The 23991-nt window shown below is 47.9% G+C and overlaps 1 pseudogene; it reads left to right on the top strand.

Moving 5' to 3' along the window:
• The first annotated feature begins 3836 nt into the window (after positions 1-3836).
• LOC132540524 (U2 spliceosomal RNA) lies at positions 3837-4001 on the top strand (annotated as a pseudogene).
• Positions 4002-23991: the final 19990 nt, after the last annotated feature.

The following is a 23991-nucleotide window of genomic DNA, read 5'->3' as shown; positions in this document are numbered from 1 at the left end:
TGGGAATAGGATTTCAACTCTCGCAGGACTTGACAATACCCTGAGGGGACAACATGGTGGATGTGACCGCATCTGCACAATTTCCCAACATCTCCCCCTTTCCTTTTATCTAATGGCCACAGTATAGGAATTTTAGAGTGGACTGCATCTGCACAATTTCCCAACAATTCTTGGCTCAGGGGATGCTTGCAAACAGATATACCCCCAGGCTGCTGTGTATGACAATGTTCTCCTCTCCTGTCCAGAGTGGAGATGGAGACCAACCAGTGGCCACCACCTTGTGAAAAGTCTGTCCTAAGCCTGAAGACTTATTTATAATCAGCTTTCTCCCACTGAAACAAGGCAGCCCTGTTTATTATTATTATTTTTGTATTATCTTTATTTACTTATTGGATAGAGACAGTCAGCAGTTGAGCATCATGGGGGAGATAGAGAGGAAGAGAGACATAAAGACACCTGCAGCACTGCTACACCACTTGCAAAGCTTCCCTCCTATAGGTGGGAACCGGGGGTTCAAACCCAGGTCCTTGAGCACTGTAACATGTGCACTCTACCAGGTGCACCACCACCCAACCCCCAGCCCAGCCCTGTTAAACATGTTACAGACATTAGCTGTTTTCTGACCTCCCTTTGTGAGTTACCAGACCAGAACAGGTCTAGAGGTCTCTTAGGATCCTTCTTAATGGCAGGCTGGGAGTATGGATTGACCAGTCAACGCCCATGTTCAGCAGGGAAGCAATGACAGAAGCCAGACCTTCCACCTTCTGCATCCCACAAGGACCTTGGGTCCATACTCCCAGAGGGATAAAGAACAGGAAAGCTATCAGGGGAGGGGATGGGATACAGAGTTCTGGTGGTGGGAATTGTGTGGAGTTGTACCCCCTCTTATCCTATGGTTTTGTTAATGTCTCCTTTTTTATATAAAAAATTTTTTTAATGTAACCACCAAAAAAAAAAAAGAATCCCCCTTAACTGAGATTCTCTGAAGAACCCAGAGCAGCCCAAGCTCTGACCCCTTATCCATTTTCCACAGAGAAACACAGCCAGAGTGTCATGGAGAAATGCTGGCTATTGCACCCAGTATCCTTTACATCATTCTTTCAACACATTATGACTTCCCAGGTGTCTCATCTCACGTGCTGCCCCTGGTGGTCTGTTCTTATAAACCCCTTCTCTCACAGCCCCAGATGGCTCTTCTCCTTTCTATAGCAATGTCCAGCAATGTGAACTGCTCCCTCAAAACATGACTGTCCCCCATCCAAGCCAACTAGAGCCAGCTAGCAAGATGGACCTCTGTAGCAGGTGGTTTAAAGGCCACATGCTCTGATTGGAGGGTAGGGTCTGGAGTCTTACTCTGCAATCAAAAAGGTTGATTGAAGATTTCCTCTAGACAGTTTTATTGTTCCTAAGAGAAATTCTTATAAGACATTTTTTCCCTTCATCTTCTTGGATACACTTTAGTATTTTCTATCTCAAATTCCAAGATCTTACATCACCTCATTGTAAAATAAACACATCCAACAAACATTTACATTTTTTTAAATTTACTTATTTATTGCCTCCAGGGTTGTTGCTGGGGCTTGACGAATCCACTGCTCCTGGAGGCTATTTTTTAACATATTTAATTTTATTTATTTATTCCCTTTTGTTGCCCTTGTAGTTTTATTGTTGTAGTTATTATTGTTGTTATTATTGCTGTCGTTGGACAGGACAGAGAGAAATGGAGAGGGGAGGGGAAGCCAGAGAGGGGGAGAGAAAGACAGACACCTGCAGACCTGCTTCACCATCTATGAAGCGACTCCCCTGCAGGTGGGGTGCCGGAGGCTCGAACTGGGATCCTTCCACAGGTCCTTGCACTTTGCGTCAAGTGCGCTTAACCTGCTGCACTACTGCCAGACTCCCACGTTTACATTTTTATATTTAAAAATTCCCTCTGCAGGGATAGGGAGATAGCATAATGGTTATGCGGAAAGCCTTTCATGTCTGAGACACCAAAGGCCCCGGGTTCAATTCCCAGCACCGCCATAAACCAGAGCTGATCTGTGCTCTGGTGGGAAAAAAAAATTCGTCTGCATTATATTATTTACATCTGTTTGACTTCAGGGTACTTAACTCTTGTTCTGGACAGGGAGAACATCTAATAGAGCTAGGCTGCAGCACCGCAGTTTTCCCATAGGTGGCGCCAGCTCACACCCTTTTCAATATCAGCCTGAAATGTATCTGATAACTGTGGGAAACCCAAGACATACCAGCCACCCTCCCAGTAACAGGAAGAATCTGGTCACCGTTTTTCCAAAGGCTCTTGCTGACGGAGTCCTTTCACAGTTGACTTGTCACCTGGGTTTCTCAGAGATCCCTTCTCCACAACACGTCTCCTTCCACCATATCTGCCAGTTACAGTCAGTGTCTCTGGGGAAACCTCCAAGGGCAGCAAGAACTCAGGGTGAAAAGATTTGGCTACCAAGTGAGGAACAGGCACAGCCCTCTTGTTGTGGGCAGCTGGGCTCCTGTCTCCAGAACACACTAGGACCAGGAGACACCTGAACACTGCCCACCACCGCCATCTGGGTGGGCAAGCTCCTGGCTCCTTACCAGATGGTAAGGATGGCTTACCAGATGGCTCCCTCAGAGCCATCTTTTGTAACTGCAGTCACATGACAGCGTTGGAGAGAGTCAACAGAAGTGCACTGACAGCTCTTGAAAAGTCATCTAAGCCAACACACTGTCTCCCATCAGCACTAGAGCATAAATGGAGGTGAACTGCACTGCCTCTCTGCACTGGCCTCCGGTGGAGAGGTGGGGTGGGCGCTGGTGAGTCAGAGGGTGCCGGGCTAGCGTGAGGGTGTTTCTTCCTGGGCACGTGCTCTCTGGGTTGGAGAGAACTCCACCCGAGCCAACCTGGGTTGCTGCTTACTCAGCAACAGGGGAGAGAGACCAGGAACTCATGGCCAGAGGGAACGCAACGTGTCTTTATTGATCAGAGACAACGTTTCATCTATTTTAAACCGGAAGTGGCAAGTCAGAAAAGGAAATGGCTAGGAAAGGGGGTGGAGAAAAGGAAAGAGGGGGAAGGCTGAAACCTTCCATAGCCACGGTTGCTAGAGCTTTAACTGGCAGGATTAATTAATACCCTGAAGGCAGGGCGGGTCTCGAGGTAGAAAGAAGATAGATCAATGGGTGGGGCTCTTTCAGGCAAAATAATGATTATGTAAATAGGCCATAGTGTCAGCAATGGAGGATGGAGCAGGGGGGCTGCCCGACAAGAGGGAAGGTTCCAGAACCTTACTAGTGCACAGTGATTAGTAACCAGCCTCTGAAAGCTGCAGTGAGGGCCTTTGTCATGGCAGAAAATGCCATGTCAAGCCATGCTCTGACCTTTCGTCTCTACAGGCTCATCTATTTGTAAACCAGCCTCAAGGATTTGCCAAGGGTATGCACCACCTGTGCCTTATGGGCTTAAGGGAAGTCTTTCAAATGACAGGCCTTCTTTGATTATCATTAAAAATTTCATAGCAGGAGGCTGGGTGGTGACTTACCTGGTTACATGCATGTAGTACTATGCATAAGGGCCCAAGTTCAAGTCCCATGCCCCACAGGCAGTGAAGCAGGTCTGCAGGTGTCTAACTTTCTCTCTCTCTCTGTCTCTCTATCTATATATCTCACCCTCCTTGCTCAGTTTCTCTCTTTCCTACTGAATAAAATGAGAGGAAAAAAGGGGAAAATGACCACCATTGGCAGTGGGTTTGTAGTGTTGGCACCAAACCCCAGCGATAACCCTGGAGGCAAAAAAATAAATAAACAAAAAAGCACGTCACCACCATAAATGGAAAACTATAATGGTTTCTCGGGCTTGTGGTTAAGATCAAGTGTAGTAAATGTCCCCTATCTGAGGACAATAGATTAAATGGATTTTTGGAGGAGGAAGTCGGAATAGGGGCTTGCTCTGTCTGCTCCATGCATCAACCTAGTATTGCAGTACTTCCAGGAATAGTACACCCTCCCTCATAAAAAGGAGCAGGAGAAAGAAGGAAGGAGAGAAAGAAAGAGAGAAAGAAAGAAAGAGAGAGAGAAAGAGAAGAGAGAGAAAGAAAGAAGACTGTAATCCATTGCTATCAGTAGAGACAGCTCTAACATGCTCAATTTATAGACTGTGCTCTGAATTCAAGCTAAGTACAGAAACGGAGCCTGTGCTGTTCTTGTGGCTCACAAGGAAGCACAAGGCAGGTAATAAAAATGGCCTTTCACCACACTGAGCCCATTCTTTTGTGATCCAGGTGGCTGGGAAGGGAGCCATTGTTCTCCCTGTGGGCAGGACACAGTTCTGTGCCCTCTCTGTGGACCAACTCTAATGGTCTCGGACGCTATTCTAGTGATGGCTGCCTAATCGGTCAGCATAGCCGTGCTCTGCGGCAGTAACAAACAGCCCTCCAATCCCAGCATCTCTAAGCACAGAGACAATGATTATTTCTTGTTCATACACACTGAGGGCAGGCAGTGTCTGCCTTTACTCACTCATTCTGATTGTACCAGGTTTGGGGTGATGAAGCAGCCAGCATCTTGAACATCAGTACCGACGCTCACAATCCCACTCACCATTCAGGGGATGAACCAAAGTATGTGGCAATCGTGACTTCACCCAGGTGGGAAGTTCAATACCAACAAGTCCTGGGGTTGGGGGTGGAGAGTTGGGGTATTTGTGAACTTCGATCCTGGCTGATCTCCACCCTGTTCCTTGTCTTAAGAACAGCTCCCCTAATGGTAGGGTCCCAGAGTCTCAAGCGTGGATATCTCTCTCCCTCTCTTCTCTCTCTCTCTCATTTTTTATATTTATTTATTTAGTGGATAGAGACAGCCAGAAATTGAGAGGGAAGCAGGATATAGAAGGAGAAAGACAGGGAGTCGGGCTGTAGCACAGCGGGTTAAGCGCAGGTGGCGCAAAGCACAAGGACCGGCATAAGGATCCCGGTTCGAACCCCGGCTCCCCACCTGCAGGGGAGTTGCTTCACAGGCGGTGAAGCAGGTCTGCAGGTGTCTATCTTTCTCTCCCCCTCTCTGTCTTCCCCTCCTCTCTCCATTTCTCTCTGTCCTATCCAACAATGATAACAACAACAATAATAACTACAACAATAAAAAAAAAAAAAGGAGAAAGACAGAGAGACACCTGCAGCCCTGCTTCACCACTTGAGAAGCTTTACCCCTGCAGGTGGGGACCAGAGGCTTGAACCCAGGTCATTGTACCATGTATGCTCAATCAAGTGTTCTACCATCTGCCCAAGCATGGCTTCTCTACACTGCCTGACACAGTCAGGCAAACCAGAGTCTGGAACTTAATTTCCTCACCTCTCTCGTTTCCCGATATGTATGCCTTCATACCTATTATCTGTTGGTTTGCCTCTGAATTCTTCCTGTGGCAAACCAAGAACCCATAACCAATACATGCTCATTACAAGACCACTCACAATGGCTTTCTCTCCTCTGATCATCACACCCACAGACCAGAACACTCTCTCCTAGGCTTCCTTCTATCCTACCCTTTGAGACTTTTCCTGTTCCTTGGGCTTTCTCAGTCCTCCAAACACAAGTGATCTCTCTCTCTCTCTCTCTCTCTCTCTCTCTCTCTCTCTCTGTCTCCCTTTCCTTGGCCTCATGATCTGGACACTGGTGTATGGAGGTCTGACTGGGAGTAGGAATGAGGGAAACGGGCTGAGCACATGTTCTTCCACATGTCCACAGATCTCTGTGACAAAGAAATATGCTCTCACTAAAGCACATGTACATTTCTTGGTCTCTCCTATATGTTTCCAAATTTGATACAGCAAAGAGGAAAGGGGGTATCTTGTTTTCATAAGAAAAGGTAAAATTGTCGCTTCACAGGCGGTGAAGCAGGTCTGCAGGTGTCTATCTTTCTCTCCTCCTCTTTGTCTTCCCCTCCTCTCTCCATTTCTCTCTGTCCTATCCAACAATGACAACAACAATAATAACTACAACAATAAAACAACAAGGGAAACAAAAGGGAATAAATAAAAAAATAAATATTAAAAAAAAAGAAAAGGTAAAATTGGGCAAGTCCCATGGGAGCAGCTGAGTGTTCAACCTGTGGTGAGGATTTTTCAAAGCGATGAAATCTAGGTTTCAATGTGAGCTGATGTTCAGAGGCGAGAGAGTAAATACTTTTTGAAATGTGCAAAAGCAAACCACAGGCCACACAAAGAACCATGTTACGTGGGCATGCCACCTCACCACTACACAAGCGATCACATCATGGAGCCTGTGGACCCATTAGAACCACAGCTCATGACCCAGCCTGAGTGTTGGGAGCACAGTGAGGTTGGGGGGCAACTTCCTATGCAGCAGAATCCCAAACCCCACTTCTGACTTGCTGGACAGCAAACTCCCTCTCCCCAGAGGGCACCTAGGCTCCATGTCTTTGAAAAACTTCTAGATAATTCTGATGACAAGAGTGGAGGCCATCTCGGAATCCCCCTCCCCCCCGAGCCTGTCGGCAGTCTCTGGCCCTGAGTGCACAGACACATGGACATGATGTGCTTTGAACATCCTCTCAAGCTGAACTATGGGAGAGGCTGAAGGAATCATTACTTCCAGGATTTCTCTTGGATCTCAGTCTTTGGGGGGAAAAAATCTGTATTATTTGGTTGCAACATTCTGGTGTCAAGTTCCAAGGTTCCCCAGGAAAAGGGTGTAGGGCAGGATGTAGGACAAGTCATGGTACTGGCACACTGAACGCAGGAGAACGTGTCTGAGGAGGCTGAGTTCTGGGAAGAATGCAGGGACTTGGGCTGACAAGTCCATTCCTGGACAGACTTCCCAGAGGACAAACATACCAGCAACTCTGGTTTTGCTTTGTGTTGGCCTCCTGGGAAAAAGCATCCTTCTGCACTGTTTCTTGAACCCAGCACATTTTTCACTCCTCCCACCCCCACTTTATCCCCAAGTCCCAGTTCCAGGAAATCCCTCCCCTGCTAGTAGCACAAAGACACAGGTGCAAAGATGTTCACTGCAGCACCATGTGAACTGTCCATCTGCCCAAAGGATGGGACAACAGCCAGCACACCAACCTAGGCCCTCCAGGTAGCACCGGCTTGCACATGCCACCATTTGCATCACACACACACACACACACACACACACACACACACACACACTTCTTTACCCGTTCACTGTGTGTTCAGGGTCTCAAACCCTAGGTTGCAATTTCCCCAGAAAGAAATGCCTGCGTGCTTTTCAGACAGTTACACAATCATGATGCAGGTCTGCTCAGGAGAGTGTCAGGAGATGGGGACATTCCAGAAAGCTCTGTGGGTGCCAACAGCAAGCAGAGGGCACAGAGATAGTGGGTCTAGGTACACAGGTGGCCTTGGGAGGGGGCCAAGTCCATGCTGGGGTGTGGGGTAAGGGAACCAACAGGGACCAGGAGGCACCCAGGGCCAGTGAAGTGACACCGCAAGGTCGCTGGAACTGGAGGGAGGGGAGGTGGAAGGAGGCCTGGGCATCAAGCCACTCCCAGAAGCACTGGGAGACAGTGTGGGAGGATGGTATATATACTCCCCCATATGCCAGCCCTCCCTCCCTCTTACCTTCCCATCTCCTGCCATCGCCTCTCTTGGGTGACCTGCCCAGAAGGGTGAGCCCCTGGGAGCCTCAGGGCTGCAGTCTGCAAAGGCAGCCTCACGGACACAGCAAGGAGAGAGAAAGAAGGAAGCAGAGAGGGTACTCTCCATGGGGTTCAACCTCTGTGTGTAATCAAACCTTTCATCTCTCTCTCTCTCTTTTTAAAACTATTTAACTATTAATTAATTTGAATGGCGACAGGGAGAAATTGAAAGGGGAGGATGAGATAGAGAGGGATTAGGAAGAGAGACACCTGCAGTCCTGTTTCACTGCTTTGAAGACTCCCAGCTGCAGGTGAGGACCAGGGACTTGAATCTGGGTCCTCGCACATTGTAATGTGTAATCTCTGCTAGGTGCACCACCACCCAGTCCCATGTCTATCTCTCTACCCACCTACCTATCTTTAACTCATCCACCCATCTGCCCACCTACTAATCATCATTCATTCATTCATTCATCTATCTACCTACTCATCTACCCTCCAGCTATCGACCTAACTCTCATCACTCATCTATCTAGCACCAAAGTGTAGAGAAGTTTATCATATTTCCATAAGCATAGGGACATCTGAGAACACGTGGTATGCCTCTTCCCCCCTCCCCCGTTGCTTTCTCTGACAAGTGAGGTTGGGAGGCATCAGAGGAGGCAGGATCATGGCCTCCTGTTTCCTGTGTGCTCTGGGGATCTTTAATGACTAGCAGACAACTTCCAGGTCAGGTGTCCTCGAGGACTGGGTCCTGAAAACGCCAAGAACAAGACAGTCTCCTGACTGTGTAGGCCAGGCAGGGTCCCTCTAGGAGTCCCGTGCTGCAGGGGTCCTTCTTCCAGTCCTTTCACTGGACTATGGGACCCCGGGGCATGTGACATTGCATGTCTGAGCCCCCTTCCTCTTGGTGGGGACCCTGGGGAAGGGAGGGGAAAGTGGACAGAGTGGCCATGAGAGTGCAGATGGTTAAGACACACTTCCAGGAATGCCAGGCAGAGGTGGCAGGGCAGGGGCAAATGGGCCGTCTTGGTCTGTGGCAGGCAGCACCCCCAGGGAAAGGGGGAGATGGCCCAGCCCATGGAGGAGCTGTCCTATGGGCAGATGTAAAGCCAATGTCATTCCACAGTGGTCTCTCTCTCCCTCTTTCTTCCTCTGTGTGTGTGTGTGTGTGTGTGTGTGTCTATGTGTATTTGTGTGTATGTGAAGTGGGAGGGAGAGAGATTTGGGCGTGAGAGATAACTCAGCCTGAGAACACTGGTGTGCATGCCTGAGGTCCCAGAGGCTACAGGTTCAATCCCTGACAACACCTTAGGCCAGAACTCATCTGTGCTCTGGTCTCTCACTTCTCTCATAATGAAGAAATTTATGTATTTTTTTAAATATTCATGTCTATATAAGAGAGGGAGAGAGAGAACCTCTAGGCTTAGAAAAGATGTTGTCCGACAGGCTGTTCTCACAGTTGGTGGGGCAGGGAGTTGGTCACCGTGTGGAGTCCAGGTTGGGATGGAGGGCGTGGCCATGGTGGTGAGAGATGAGGGCCTCCTGAGAGGCCACCATGCGACTTAGAGGTTGACACTCACACTAGTTTTCGCTGTCTGTCTGGGCTTGCTCGTGAAATCCGGCTCTCGTGGGTTTACATGTCCTCTCAACTCATAGTTGAGGGGTTCTCTGTGCCTTATCCCTTCCCCCCAACCCCCTGCCCTCCACATACACTTTCTCTTTCTCACCACTTTTGGTTCTCACACTGCTGTATTCATCTAATGATCTGAGTTTTTCCTTCATGTTTAGAAGAGAGAAACCCAAGCTTTGATGGGACACTTGCTGCCATGCCAACTATCCCTGCTGCCGCATCTATCGGAATCCACAGACAGAAGAAAAGTCATTCTCCCAGGGAACTGCATCACCCTCCCATTTTACTGATGAGAAAGCTGAGGGGCAGAAAGGACACTCACCCAGGTCAGTGTGAGGTCTGCTCCCATCTTCCTCTGAGCCCCGAGCTGACCCAAAGGCCAAGATCACCATATTCACAAGTGCTGAGAATTTTTCCCTAAACATTATTTTTTAACTTAATTCAATTTTTCTTTATTTTGATAGGACAGAGAGAAATAGAGAGAGGAGGGGAGAGACAGAGAGGGGGAGAGACACCTCTTGCCCTGATTCACCTCCCAGGAAGCTTCCCCGCTTGCAGGTGTTAACATGTATGCTTAAGTGGGTGTGCCATCGTCACATGAGCTCCCACCCCATGAGGAGAACTTTAAAAAAATCTTTTTATGGGAGTTGGGCGGTAGCGCAGCGGGTTAAGCACAGGTAGCGCAAAGAGCAAGGACCGGAGTAAGGATCTCAGTTTGAGCCCCCAGCTCCCCACCTGCAGGGCAGTCGCTTCACGGGTGGTGAAGCAGGTCTGCAGGTGTCTATCTTTCTCTCCCCCTCTCTGTCTTCCCCTCCTCTCTCCATTTCCCTCTGTCCTTTCCAACAACAATGACATCAAGAACAACAACAATAATTACAACAATAAAACAAGGGCAACAAAAGGGAATAAATAAATATTAAAAATCTTTTTATTTATTTATTATTGGATAGAGACAGAAATTGAGAGGGGAGGGGGATAGAGAGGGAAAGAGACAAAGAGGCAGCCCTGATTCACCATTCATGAAGCTCTCCCCCTGCAGATGGGGACCAGGAGCTTGCACCCAGGTCCTTGAGCACTGTACTGTGAGTGGTTAACCGGGTGTGCCACCACCTGGTCCCCACCATGAGAACTTTTTAAAGATGGACCTCAGGAAATATCGCAGAAAGAAGTTAGGTTGGATCTTTAGTGGTTTCTCCATCATTTCCATCTGACTCAGTCACCCCCTGCACACACCTCTCTAACCAGCTCCAATGTCAATAGTCAACAGAGGCCCCTCTTTCTACGAGTCCAGGGACCATACTGATTCTTCTTCTAAGTTCCATTCAAGAAACTGAAACCCACTTGCCTCCCTCCACTTCTATTTCTTCTCAGGATGGAGCTGCCTCCTCAGTGCTGGAGTTCTTGGCCGTGTTCCCACCTCGGCCTGCCCAAAGCCCTTCTCACTCACCATGTGCCGAACCAGAGACATACCCGGAGGGGCAGAGCTGACCCGCCAGACCCAAGTCAACAGAGCTGCAGGCCCAAGACTCAATTTAGAACCCCCGCCCGCCACCATGTGCCTTGGTGCTGATGTCTGTGGCTATCTCTCTGGCGTGGGGACTTCGGCCAAAGTTATTTTAATGCTGACTGACACCTCTGTCTATTCTGGGAGAATATCTCTGCAGAGAAGCAGCCTGTGTCCTGGTCCCGAGACCTCTGGAATGTTGACGGAGGACCATCCGCAGGACACTGGTTTCCTGGGTGGGATCCCCCACTGTGGACTACACAGAGACCTGCTGTGATGTTATTTTCTTCTCTCACATGTTAGTGGGACCTCAAGGGCTGCAGCTCTGCTGACACACATTTAGAATCAGTCTGTCAAAGCACACCATCCAAAGGAAGAACGTGCTGGCCCCTGCTACAACAGGGATAACCCTCAAAGATGACATGCAACGCAGAAGGAGCCAGATGCAAATGGTCATACAGCACACAATTCTATTTATTTTAAATGTCCAGAATAGAACAAACCTATCAGACAGAAATCAGGCAGACCAGGGCTGGGAGCAGTGGGACAGAGAGTGACTAAAGCGCATGGGTTCTCCTCCAGGGAGGACAGAATTTCTCTGCAAGTAGAGGCAGGTGGTGGCTGCAAAACGCTAGGTGCTATCAAACTGGGTATTTTACACAGTGCTGAGGAGCACAGGGTCTCTTGTGTAGGGCAGAACACCACCACCGAGTGGCCTTCCAAGTCCAATTTTTTTCATTCTTCATTTCTTATATATATATGTATATATATATTTTATTTATTTATTTATTTATTTTATCTTTTTTGTTGCCCTTGTTGTTTTTCATTGTTGTAGTTGTTGTTGTTATTGATGTTATTGATGTTGTTGTTGTTGGATAGAACAGAGAGAAATGGAGAGAGGAGAGGTGCTGGAGCTTACGTGGGTTGGCTCTCAGCCGGGAAGGTAAACGACCGGTTCTCCCTCGCTCGTTCAAGAGACGCAACAATATAGGCAAGAGACACCGGTGAGAATTGGAGCACTCTTATTTATTGGAAGATGGACATGGGCTTAAATAAAGAAACAAACAAAGAACATTTTTTCAAATATGTCAGAAATTACAGGTTTCTTAAAGGTCAGCTTGCCCCTATGGTAGGGGGCTGGTATGACAGGAATTGATGAGATACATAAAGGTCAAGACAATTATTCTCCATGATGCAAACAGGTTAATTATCTAAAGGCATTTGAGAGAAGCATAGGGGTTAAACCAGCAGGGTGAGATAGAGAGAAGATAAACAAGCTTGATAGATATCAAAGGCTATAAGGAAATAAGGTTCTCAGGCTTCACTGACTGAAGTCAGGGAGGTGTGTGATGGAGTATGTTTTCTCTAGTGATCAAAAGTGAGGTGGTTGTGTGAACTCTGGGTGACTGTGAACTTTGAATGAACCTTAAAGCAGGCAGCCATGTGGCCTGCAGTTAGTGGGGAGAAGCAGTGAGATCTCTGTGGGCTTGAGAGTCTGATAAGGGAGAACTGAGTCTGAGAGACTGTTTTCCCCTTTGCTCATCTCGGTGAGAGAGGCTAACAAGGGGGTGTCTTTCCCATACCTCCATCCATAGATGGGGGAGTTTTCCCTAAGCTCTACCAAGATTACACATAACCCCACAGAGAGGAAGACAGAGAGAGGGAGAGAAAGACAGACACCTGCAGACCTGAATCACTGCCTGTGAAGCGACTCCCTTGCAGGTGGGGAGCCGGGGGCTCGAACCGGGATCCTTCCGCTGGTCCCTGTGCTTTGCGCCACATGCGATTAACTCGCTGCACTACCACCCGACTCCCCATTCTTCATTTCTTATAGGAAGAGAGAGAGGAAGGAGTGACACCACAGCCATGCTCCACCACCTGTGAACTGCCCCAGTGCCATCCACAGTGCTCCTGTGTGGCTCAGGGCTGAATCTAGCTCCCTATGCAAAGCAGGGGCTGTGCTTTACTGGGCAAAACTGGCCACCTCACTGTTCCCAGAGAGTGTCTTTTAATTATACAAAGGCAGCACTGCTGGTCATGCTGAAGAATAAGCAGAGGGAATAACATGACTAACAAGGGAGGGATTTGTGCATCTAAAGTTGTGGTGTTTGCAGTGACTCTGAAGGAAGAAATTGAACCAAGTAGAGGAAATGGGACCTTTCAGAGAGAGAAAAAAAGGAAATGAGCAAGGACCGTGAGGGGAGGTATGCAGAGAGTACCAGAAAGGGGCAGTAAGACAGAGTCCTGGGGATGGTGGGAGAAGGGGCAGAGGTGGACGCTTCTTGGCCAGGTCAGAGAAGATTGAGCAGAGAGGAATGTGGGCAGGGCTGTCCTCTTGGGTATGGAGGATTATGAGAAAATGTCCACCAGGACAGAGAAAAAATCTGGTTTCAACAGTCTGGGGGTATGGATCCATCTGCCAATGCCCATGTCCAGTGGAGAAGCAATCACAGAAGCCAAAACTCCAAACCTTCTGCACCCCATGAAGAACTTGGGTTTGTACTACAGTGAATTGTAGAGCCCTGTGTTCAGTGCCCGGCTTAGGTGCCAAGGGGAAGGTGCTTGTTGGAAGAGTGAAGGCTGAAGGGGGGGCCCTGGGGTGACCTGCCAGTGAGAGCGGTGCATCCTGGGATGCCCTGGGGGTGGCCAGAGTTGCTGACAAAAGGCAGGTGGGGAGAGCTTGAGGGGAATGGCAGAATAAGCTAGAAACAGGACTGGTAGAGGAGATGAATAATTGAGTGCTAAGGAGATGGCTCACCCAAGGCACAACATGTCCAGGAAAGACTGAGTACTTGGACTGGGCTGGATGAAGCAAGGTGGAAGAGAAGGACCACCTTGGTGGTGCATGACTTGGTGACCAGCTTCTGAAGTGTCCCCTCTGCACGAGGTTCCCTTGCCAGCCGCACCTGTTGTGTGACTGCCAGGAGCTCAAGGATGTTCAAGAGACTGTTGGCATCACTGGCACTAAGTCCACCACAGCTTGGGGTGCCATCAGAGTCCCAGTGCCATCGGCGAAGAGGGGGCAGGTGGGTGCTATGCCAATCACCCAGTACTTCCTGAGTAGTATCATTCGTGGCAGGGCAGGGTGGGGGGGATCAAGACAGAGTTCAGCCCCCAGGAAATGATGGCTTCCAGGACTCCCCTGCATTCCACTCAGTTCTATTTACATAATCATTGTTTTGCCTGAGACCCGCCCTGCCTGTAGGCTATTGGTTTAATCCCCACTGTTTAGAACCTTCAAAACAGCTGCTATGGAAGCTTGCTACTTTCGTGCCCTTTTTCTCCACCCCCTTTCCTAGCCATTTCCTATTCCCACTTGCCACTTCCAGTTAAAGAGATATATAAAAAGCTTCTCTGATCAATAAAGGCATTGCATTGCATTCCCGTTCAGCCACGAGTTCCTGGTCTCTTTTCTCTCCGGCGACACTAGCCCAGCATTTTTGCAGTCCCCAGCTGCCCCCACTACCACAAGAGGAAGAGGAGGAAGTCAGTCCCTTTGTCCCTTTGCTGTTTTCCATTTCAAATTCTGCCACAGTTTCATACCACCTGCCTTCCCCATATATTTCTCTCCCAGTCTGCCATAAGTTGAGACATGTGGCTGGGATAGCTAGACTCACACTCCCTCCCTCTTCCAGGCCCTCCCCGTGGGGCACAGCCCACAGGTAGCCCCAGAGAGGGGCAGCAGTCACTCACAGATGCAGCTCAGTCCACAGCTCTCTGAACCAGGCACCACAGTGGTTGCCGTAGTTTTGCTGAGCCACTGTGAGCCTGCTTGTTCTTCCCCTCTGGCAGCTGCACAGAGCCAGGGGAGATGGTCCCCAGCTTCTTGAGGGAGCCACCTCTACCTCCTCCCTTACATCCTTGCTTTCTGGGGTCTTGTCCATTTTCTCTCCGTTTCTTGCCCCAAATCTCTGTCTTGGCATTTCCTAAGCAAGCCCGCAGGTCTCTTTTGCTTTCTTGTTTACCATCTGTTAGGATTCTAGAATTGATTCCCATAGGAACCAGGTGGGGGAGGAAGCTCTCCCCACACCACAAAGGGCTCTTAGGTCTGAGCTGGATGTCCTATGATCCCAGCGAATCCTCACTGTTTACCTGAGGTAAGTCAGGTCTCACAGGTTAGGGGCACAGCCCCCCAAGACCACCCTCCACTGTAGATGTCACCTGTAAGCCAGGTCCAAAGCAGACATTCTCACTCTCTCCTCCCCCCAGTTTTTTGTTCCCCTTCCAATTCCATCCTTAGTAATCATTGTTTCTAGATTAAATCAAACTGACTTGGAATATGGCATTCACACACCTAAATCAATATTATTCGAGTTGGGCCTCAAGGTACATTATTTCTCTGCCTGTTTGCTCATCTGTTTATTCACTGATGACTCACTGACTGGCACGGTGGCAGAGCCTGGGGAGAGCTCCGTACAGAGAGATGAGACCCTTCCGCTTGGGGAGCTATGGGTGACACGCAGTGAACAGGTGATAGAAGTCCAGGGGGGACAAGGGCTACAGAGGAGAAGAAATGGCAGGTGTGGGAAATGTAGGGGTTGCCTTCTGAGATTCTGAACAGAGACCACTGTGCAGAGAAGGAGCAATAGACCCCCAGCTTGTCACAACGCTGCAACAACTCAAGGAAGACGTCGCAAACACCCACAGGAAGTGGACTGTTTTCTTTCTTTTTGATTTTCTGGATAGGACAGAGAGAAATGGAGAGAGGAAGGGAAGACAGAGAGGAGGAGAGAAAGATAGACACCTGCAGACTTGCTTCATCGCCTGTGAAGCGACTCCCCTGCAGGTGGGGAGCGGGCGGGGTGGGGGTCTCTAACCAGGATCATTAAGCCAGTCCTTGAGCTTTGCACCACCTGTGCTTAACCCGCTGAGCTACCCCCTGACTCCCAAGGATTGTTTTCTTTCTTACGTGTGTGTGTGTGTGTGTGTGTGTGTGTGTCTTTTTGAATCACAGCATGACATTGCCAATGTGCCTATGTCCTTTCATGTCAGATTTGTGACCTCCCTCTGCTTGTGATGGCAAGACATCAGTTAGCCAGGATGTCTGGCTGCTTCTCACTGAATTGGATGAGCGTACTGGAGTGTTGGAAAAAGTCTTAATGCATTTTTGCTTAGAAAAACATAGAAAAAAACACATTATGACTTTTCCGACAGACCAATATTTAAATGGTGATGAGATGTAATTTTTAAAAATTTTTTAAAACTTTTTATCTTCATTTATTTATTGGATAGAGACAGGCAGTAATTGAGAGGAGGAGGGGGAGATAAGAAAGGGAGAGAGACAGAGAGACACCGGCAGGCCTGCTGCACCACTCACAAAGCTTTCCCCCTGAAGGTGGGGGGGGACCGTAGGCTTGAACCCAGGTCCTTGTGCACTGTAACATGTGAAGTCAAGTAGGTACACCACTACCCATCCTCATGAAATCTAATCTTTACTCAGTATTTTTTTTTATCATGACCCCCAAGGCAAAGGTCAAAGAAAATCTCTGCTTTTTTTTTTCTCGTTTTATTTGGGGGTTAATTGCCTACAATCTATTATGTACACTACTCATGTAGATACATAAGGAGATTTCTCATCTCACCACGACAGGTGTCTAGAAAACACTCTCACCCCCAGCCTGGGTCCTTTTCCACCATCCTGCACCAGAACCCCAAAGCCACCCCCCTCCAGCCCCTCTCTTCCCTCCTTCCCCACAGTCCTTTGCTTTGATGCGGTACAACACACCCAGTGCAAATGATTTTTCACATCCCCTTTCCGTTCTTGCTTCTGAAGTCCCACCTATGAGTGACATCATCCTGTAGGCTTCCTTCACCCCTCTTGCCTTTAAGGAGCTCAAGAAATAGGAATTGTCTCCAATGGAAAGAAAAGTCCAGAATTCTCCATCTTTCCGCAGGACTCTTCCTGATGACTTCGACAGACTAACTCCATCCTGCCTGTTGTGATCACACTCCGGGTGAAGCAGAGCAGGGGGTAGGAGGAGGGAGGCCTTGAGGAGCAAGGTCCCTAGCAGTCCTGGGTAGTGGAGATAACAGGCTGCTGAGAGCCGGACCGCTGGGATGCTGACCAGATGACCGGGTCTGCGGACGGCTCTGAGGAGCGACTCCAGGTCCTCTGGCACACTCTTCACTTCCAGAGAACTTTTCAGACTTTTTCTACGTAGTTCTCGGCCTCTTTGCAAGGGAGGCGAGCATGGGATGCCACAGACTAGGTCCCCAGCTCCCTGGGTAACAGAGTACTTGACATGAGAAACAGACATTCCAGGTCCCTCTTCCCTGGCTACAGGGACTCACCCTTCAGGGGAGACAGAAATTTCAGGCAATAAGTGGACGCAAGGAGGTAAAGGAAACAGAAGACAACTTCTGGACTAGACACCAAGTTAACAGAACAGTTATGCTTTTTAGAAACAGAAGGAAGATTTAAATTCTCATTGCAAAGTTGAGATAGTATAATGGTTCTTCAAAAGGACTTAAATGCCTGAGGCTCTAAGGGCCCAGGTTCAATCCCTCCCACCACTGGAAGCCAGAGTTGAGCAGTGCTCTGGAGGCAACAAATGAATAAATACGATAAATCCCCATTGCTGCAACTCATTGATAGAATAAAGTTTCAAGGATGTCACCGAAGTAACTTCTAAGGCAGTAAGATTAGGGGTGAGGGAAGGAAAGGGTTTTCACTTTTTATTTTATATTCTACTTGCTCACATATTTTTACAGCGATTCTGTGCTCCTTTGGTTATTTAAGAACTTCAGAGACGAGTACTGTCTTTATTATGAGAGCAAGCACTGAGATGAGAAATCTGTCTCCTGCAGGGGTCCCCACTCAATCATTCTGCACCTTCACTGAGGAAGAAAACTGAGGTTGGCAGAGCTTAGTAAGAACTTGCCTAAGATCGCAGAGCTGACGATCTGGATGTTTTTTCTTTGTAACCTCCATGTAATCTGTTTAGTGACCTCTTTATAATGAATTGTCCCAAAATCCACACTGAAAGCGAGCTCCAGGGGAGTGGAGCCTTCAATTCTCTCACTGCCGGAGCCCACCGTGCCCGAGTCAGTTGCCGGCATGCAGTTAACCCTCAGCAGATATTGGCTGTGTACTTACTTAGTGGACAAGATTCACAGCCAGGTCTGTCTCCAACCTCCAAGTTCTCTCACAGGTTCAGATGGTCTTTCTCAGAGTCCTTCAGAGAATAATGAGGAAGCCTCTCACGGGCACCTCAGACCTAGTGGGGAATCACGAGTGCCTTTAGCCTTTCTCCCAAGTCATCCTGAAGTCCACTGAGTTTGCTGGACATCTCCCATGATGCAAGCCAGGGATCTCTAATAGTAGAGGCCTACCAGGTGCAGGCACAGAGCTAGAGAGTCTGCGGGTATGGACACATGCAAGGGGGACCTGAAGGCCTAGAGCAGTCACACACTTTCAAGGTCGGAGACACAAAGTGTCACTAGACCCCAATGGTGCCCACGTATTTCTTTAAAAGACGTACATTAAAAAAAAAATTCTGGGAGTCTGGCAGTAGCACAGCGGGCTAAGCACACGTGGTGAAAAGCGCAAGGACCGGCGTAAGGATCCTGGTTCGAGCCCTCGGCTCCCCACCTGCAGGGGAGTCGATTCTTAGGCAGTGAAGCAGGTCTGCAGGTGTCTATCTTTCTCTCTCTCTCTCTGTCTTCCCCTCCTCTTTCTATTTCTCTCTGTCCTATCCAACAACGATGGCATCAATAACAATAATAATAACTATAACAACAATAAAAAAACAAGGGCAACAAAAGGGAAAATAAATAAATATTTAAAAAATTCTACTAGTCTTATTAATATCATGAAACTGATGGACAGGTATTTTTTTTCTTTTTTAGTTAGTGATTTAATAATGATTAACTACACACACACACACACATATATATATTGCCTCCAGGGTTATTGCTGGGGCTCAGTGCCTGCACTATGAATCCACTGCTCCTGGAGGCCATTTTTCCCCCACTTTTGTTGCCCTTGTTGTAGTAGGTATTTAGTAGGTATTTTTTTTTAAGAATGGGTCAAAAACTGTCCAAAATGGACTTTTAGTTATTGTCTGAATATACACCATATTAAAGAACTACCAAGAGTTTGATTCCATGCTAGGGGCTGGGGACAGAGTGCTGGGGAAAAAAATTCCCTTCTCTCCTGGCTCAGTCCAGTATCAGCTGAGACTCACGTATCTTGGGGTAGACGGAGTCCACTAGAAACCTGGGGACCAGAGAAAGCAGGTTAAAGAATGGCCACAGCCAGAGTTTGTGCTGGTCAAGACAAGCAGATGAAATCTTCTTCTTCTTCTAGCGTTTGCCCTTCTTCCGTAGCCAGTCAACAGTGTCAGGTTGAGCCTGATGTCAAGTTTCGAGACCTCCTTTGAATCTGGAGAGGTGGCAGTCGTTGACTATGTGGGTCATAGTCTGTCTGGAGCCACAGGGGCAGTTCGGGTCGTCTCTGGCTCCCCAGCGATGGAACATAGCGGTGCACCGGCCATGGCCTGTTCGATAGCGATGGAGGAGGGCCCAATCATAACGTGCTAGGTCAAAGCCGGGTTGACGCTTGCAGGGGTCTGTGATGAGGTGTTTGTTCTTTACCTCAGCTGACTGCCAGCTCTGTTTCCAAGAGTCTGGAACAGAGAAGTTCAGTGTAGGCGTAGGGGACCAGATTGGGTGACGAGACGTCAAGCGTTGGACAGGGTGGGCGAAGATATCCATGTATATTGACAGGTCCGGTCGAGCGTAGACATGGGAAATGAACTTAGATGATGCCGCATCCCGATGAATATCTGGCGGGGTGATGTTGCTAAGAACTGGCAACCATGGAACCAGGGTGGAAGGGATGGTTCCAGAAATGATCCTCATGGAGGAATATAATTTGGAATCGACCAAGTGGACATGGGGGCTACGAAACCATACTGGGGCACAGTATTCTGCAGTGGAATAGCATAATGCCAGAGAGGATGATCGTAGTGTGGAAGCACTCGCACCCCATGAGGAGCTGGCCAGTCTTGCAATGATGTGATTCCTCGCGCCCACCTTTGCTGCAGTTTTTATGAGATGTTTGTGAAATGACAGGGTGCGATCAAGAGTAACGCCAAGATAGACTGGCTGGGCTTCATGCTGGATTCTCGTAAAGCTGCACATTAAGCTCACGCGAGGCTGAGGCATGGTGTAGATGGAAAACAGATGATACCGTTTTTGCAGTGCTAGGGATTAGTCGCCATTTTTTACAGTAATCAGATATCAGAGACATGTCTTTCATGAGTGTTTCCTCAAGGATGTCGAACTTTGATGCCTGAGTTGCACAGCAGATGTCATCGGCGTAGATGAACTTCCTTGAAGAAGTTTCTGGGAGGTCATTGATGTAAATATTAAATAGTGTAGGAGCCAGAACAGAGCCCTGGGGGAGGCCACTTGAGACAAGTCTCCATCTGCTAGACTTGTCACCCAGATGCACCCGGAATCTTCTGTTTTGGAGAAGAAACGATATAGTGTTGGCCACCCATGGAGGCAGGCATCTTGAGATCTTGACTAGGAGACCACGGTGCCAGACCGTGTCATAGGCTGCTGTGAGATCAACAAAGACAGCACCCGTCTTTAAATTCTTCTGGAATCCATTTTCAATGTAAGTTGAGAGGGCCAGGACTTGTTCGCAGGTAGATCTTCCTGGGCGGAAACCAGCTTGGGCGGGTGATAGGAATTTCTCTGTAAGAGGAGAAATATGTGACAGAAGCAGCCTCTCAAGGAGTTTGTTACACACGGAAAGGAGAGAAATTGGTCTATAGCTGGCGGCCAGTTTTGGGTCTTTCTTTGGTTTCAAAACCGCTATAATCTTCGTACGACGCCAAACTTTGACTCAGATTCCAAGATGTGGGACAGGAATGAAGCGAGCCACTTCTTTGCCACAGGACCCAGGTTAAGAATGAGTTCTGGGGTGATGTTATCATAGCCAGCAGCTGTTCCCGGTTTAACCCTCTTCAAAGCAGATGAAATAAAAATAAAGAGATAACCTCAAGAAGGAGGAGCTAGCAGTAGTGAAAACTGGTATACCTTGCAAGTTCCCTGGGTGACTCTTGCCCAGATACTATGCTGGAGACCTAGACTCCACCTTGTGGTCCTGCCATCTTTCGGCTTCAGAGTTGCCCTGTGATCAGCTGCCTAGAGTATGACTGCTTTTACCTGGGAGATGTCAATGACCTTGACACTGGGTAGAACTGAGCCACGTGACCCACCAAGCTACAGGAAAGGCTGGGGAGAACGGAGGAACCCAAAGAACTCAATGTCCACCAAGAGTTTCTTTCCCAGGACACAAATGAGTCTGTGGAAATTTATAAAAGAACCCACAAAAGCCAAACATCTACAGTGAAATACGAAGATACCCTCTTCCTGTGTCGTAGTTCAGGCTGTGTCAGCCACAACTCCAACCGTATCATCATCACTCATCCACCATCTTGAAAAGTCCTCAGAAGAAGGCTTAAAGGTCAGACCTGGAAAATATATCTCCCATTTCACTGGAGAAAACTGAGACATGATCGTCGATGAAAGAAACACAGGAGTCGGGCGTTAGCACAGCGGGTTAAGTGCAGGTGGCACAAAGCACAAGGACTGGCGTAAGGATCCCAGTTCGAGCCCCTGACTCCCCACCTGCAGGGGAGTCACTTCACAGGTGGTAAAGCAGGTCTGCAGGTGTCTGTCTTTCTCTCCTGTCTGTCTTCCCTTCCTCTCTCCATTTCTCTCTATCCTAGCCAACAATGACGACATCAATAACAACAACAATAATAACTACAACAAGGGCATCAAGAGGGAATAAATAAATATTTTTTTAAATATTTTTTTAAATGAAAGAAACACATCCTACATGCCAGGGAGAGGGACAGGATGGGTTGTTCTCGACAGCCAGAGGATTCTAACACCTGGGATTCTCTCACTGATCCCACCAACATCTTTTCCCAGTCTCCTCCTCTGGGACTTGACATGTCCCCAGCTATGTCTCTAGCCTGACATTCTGAGCAGTTTCCTCATTTTTGGCCTCTCAGTACAAGTCCTTCCTGTCAACTTGGTTGTGATTTAAGAAATTACTGGGTGTGCTCTCTATAGCAAAGCCCATGCTTTTTGACGATCCATTCATCCGGGTAACTCGCTTAACGTTATGTGTCCTCTCTAGAAGGTGGCAAGGATCTGCTTATCTTGTCCAGTCCTCAATTCCTAAAGCCTAGGACATTATGCCTGGTACATGGCAGACAATCCTATAAATGTTTGCTTATGAATATGTGAATTTTTCTTCCATCTCAGAGTTTGAGGAAGTTCATATTTTATGTTGAAAAAAAAAAATCTTTCCTGAGCTCTCACCTCCCTGACTACTGCTCCCATGCCCTCCAGCTCTGATCCCACTCACGGAAAACTTTAGAGAAACCACGGACATCAGAAATCCCACTATTTCTTTCCTGTGTGGAAACTGAATTGAAAGATGTTTCAGAGTCTGTCTGCTCCTGGCTTCCCAATTTCCTCCAATTTTTTCCCTCATCTGCTGTCAGTGAGCAGTCTGTCAAGGCTGAATGCATTGTTGGGAAATAATCCCCAAACTGAGTGGAAGGAGATTTGTTTGAGTTCCAGCTAAGCTACTAAGAAGCTGTGTAAATAACTTCTGTCAGTCACCTGAAGGCTTTGGGCACTGTCTTCTCTGGTAAGTAGATAACAATGTCGACCTGATAACTTCACAGGATTGATGTACACATGTATTTCATTCATTCATTCCTTCCTTCACTGAATAACTATTTACTGGTAATCTACTATATGCCAGACATAGACCTAAGGAGATAAATTAGTGACTAAAATAAAAATCTTGCATTTCAGAGTTTCTGGTGGAAAAAAAAACAGACTGTAAATAAGCCAGTAAGTGAATGTACAATGTGCTTGGAGGTGGTGAAGATTACGGAGAAGCATGGGACAAAATAAAGGAGAGACGGGGTCCTCTGGTATATATTTATTATTATTTTATTTATTCATTCATTATTGGAGAGAGACAGAAGTTGAGAAGGGTGGGGATAGAGGGAAAGAGATAGAGAGACACCTGCAGCCCTACTTCACCACTTGTGAAGCTTTCCTCCTGCAGGTAGGGACCAGGGGCTTGAACCTGGGTCCTTGTGCACTGTTATGTGTGCCTTTAACTAGGCACACCAACCCTGGCCCCTAGGGGCCTCTGATACTTTACAAAGGATTGTTCAGTGGTGATATTAAAGTAATTAAGTGAGTGAGCAATGCAAAAAAAAAAAAAGGAGAATGAAAAGGTACTGATTAGGCAATGACCTTGGAGTGGCTGTACACTTGGTACTTAGGAAGAATAGTGGGAGAAACAGCTGGACTGGAGCAGAAAGGATGAGGGAGGAGTGGGAGATGGTGAGATCAGAGATAACTTGGAGCTATGTCAGTCATGACTCCACAGGTACTCTGAGAAAAGTCAGAAACCATTTTTGTCTTGACCACAGAAACTGCGTGATGTGATATATGTTTTATACCCATGGCTCCAACAGTTACACAAACAGGTGAGCTGACAGGGTCTGCACAGGCTGACAGCAGGGAAGAGGGGAGGAGGAGTGGTGAAACTATGGCATCTTCTGAAAGGTGTATGAATAAGCTTGTATTGAGGCCAGGTGGTGGCGCACCTGGTTACAGTGCACAAGGACCCAGGTTCAAGCCCCCAGTCCCCACCTGCAGGGAGAAAGCTTTGTGAGTGGTGAAGCAGTGTTGCATATGTCTCTCTGCCTCTCTTCCACTCTAGCTCCCCCTCCTTTCTCAATGCTGACTGTCTCTATCCAACAAATAAATGAAGATAATGAAAAATTTAAAAATTAAGTTGGTATTCAAGTAATAAAGTGGGCATCAACTATAGCAGAAGAGGGAAGAGTCAAAAATTACCCCCAAGTGTTTGGCTTCTGAAGTGAGGAAGCAGATTCGGTGCTTCTTGAGATGAGGAAGACCACAGAAAGAACAACAAGGACGTTCTCACCACACAAGGACTTCAACTTTGGAAACATTCACTGTGCGCTGCCTATTAGATATTCAACTGGTGTTGTGCATCTGTGGCATATGGTGAAGAGTCCGGATGAAACTGCAACTTTGGGGGTTGACAGGCTGAATAAAGCTGTGAGAATCAGGGAGTCGGGTGGTAGTGCAGCGGGTTAAGTGCATGTGGCGCAAAGCACAAGGACCAGCGTAAGGATCCCAGTTCGAGCCCCCGGCTCC

This window comes from Erinaceus europaeus, chromosome 9, assembly GCF_950295315.1.
Source record: "Erinaceus europaeus chromosome 9, mEriEur2.1, whole genome shotgun sequence".
NCBI lineage: Eukaryota > Metazoa > Chordata > Mammalia > Eulipotyphla > Erinaceidae > Erinaceus > Erinaceus europaeus.
The sequence above is the reverse complement of the archived record's forward strand: the minus strand, read 5'-3'. Positions and strand labels throughout refer to the sequence as shown.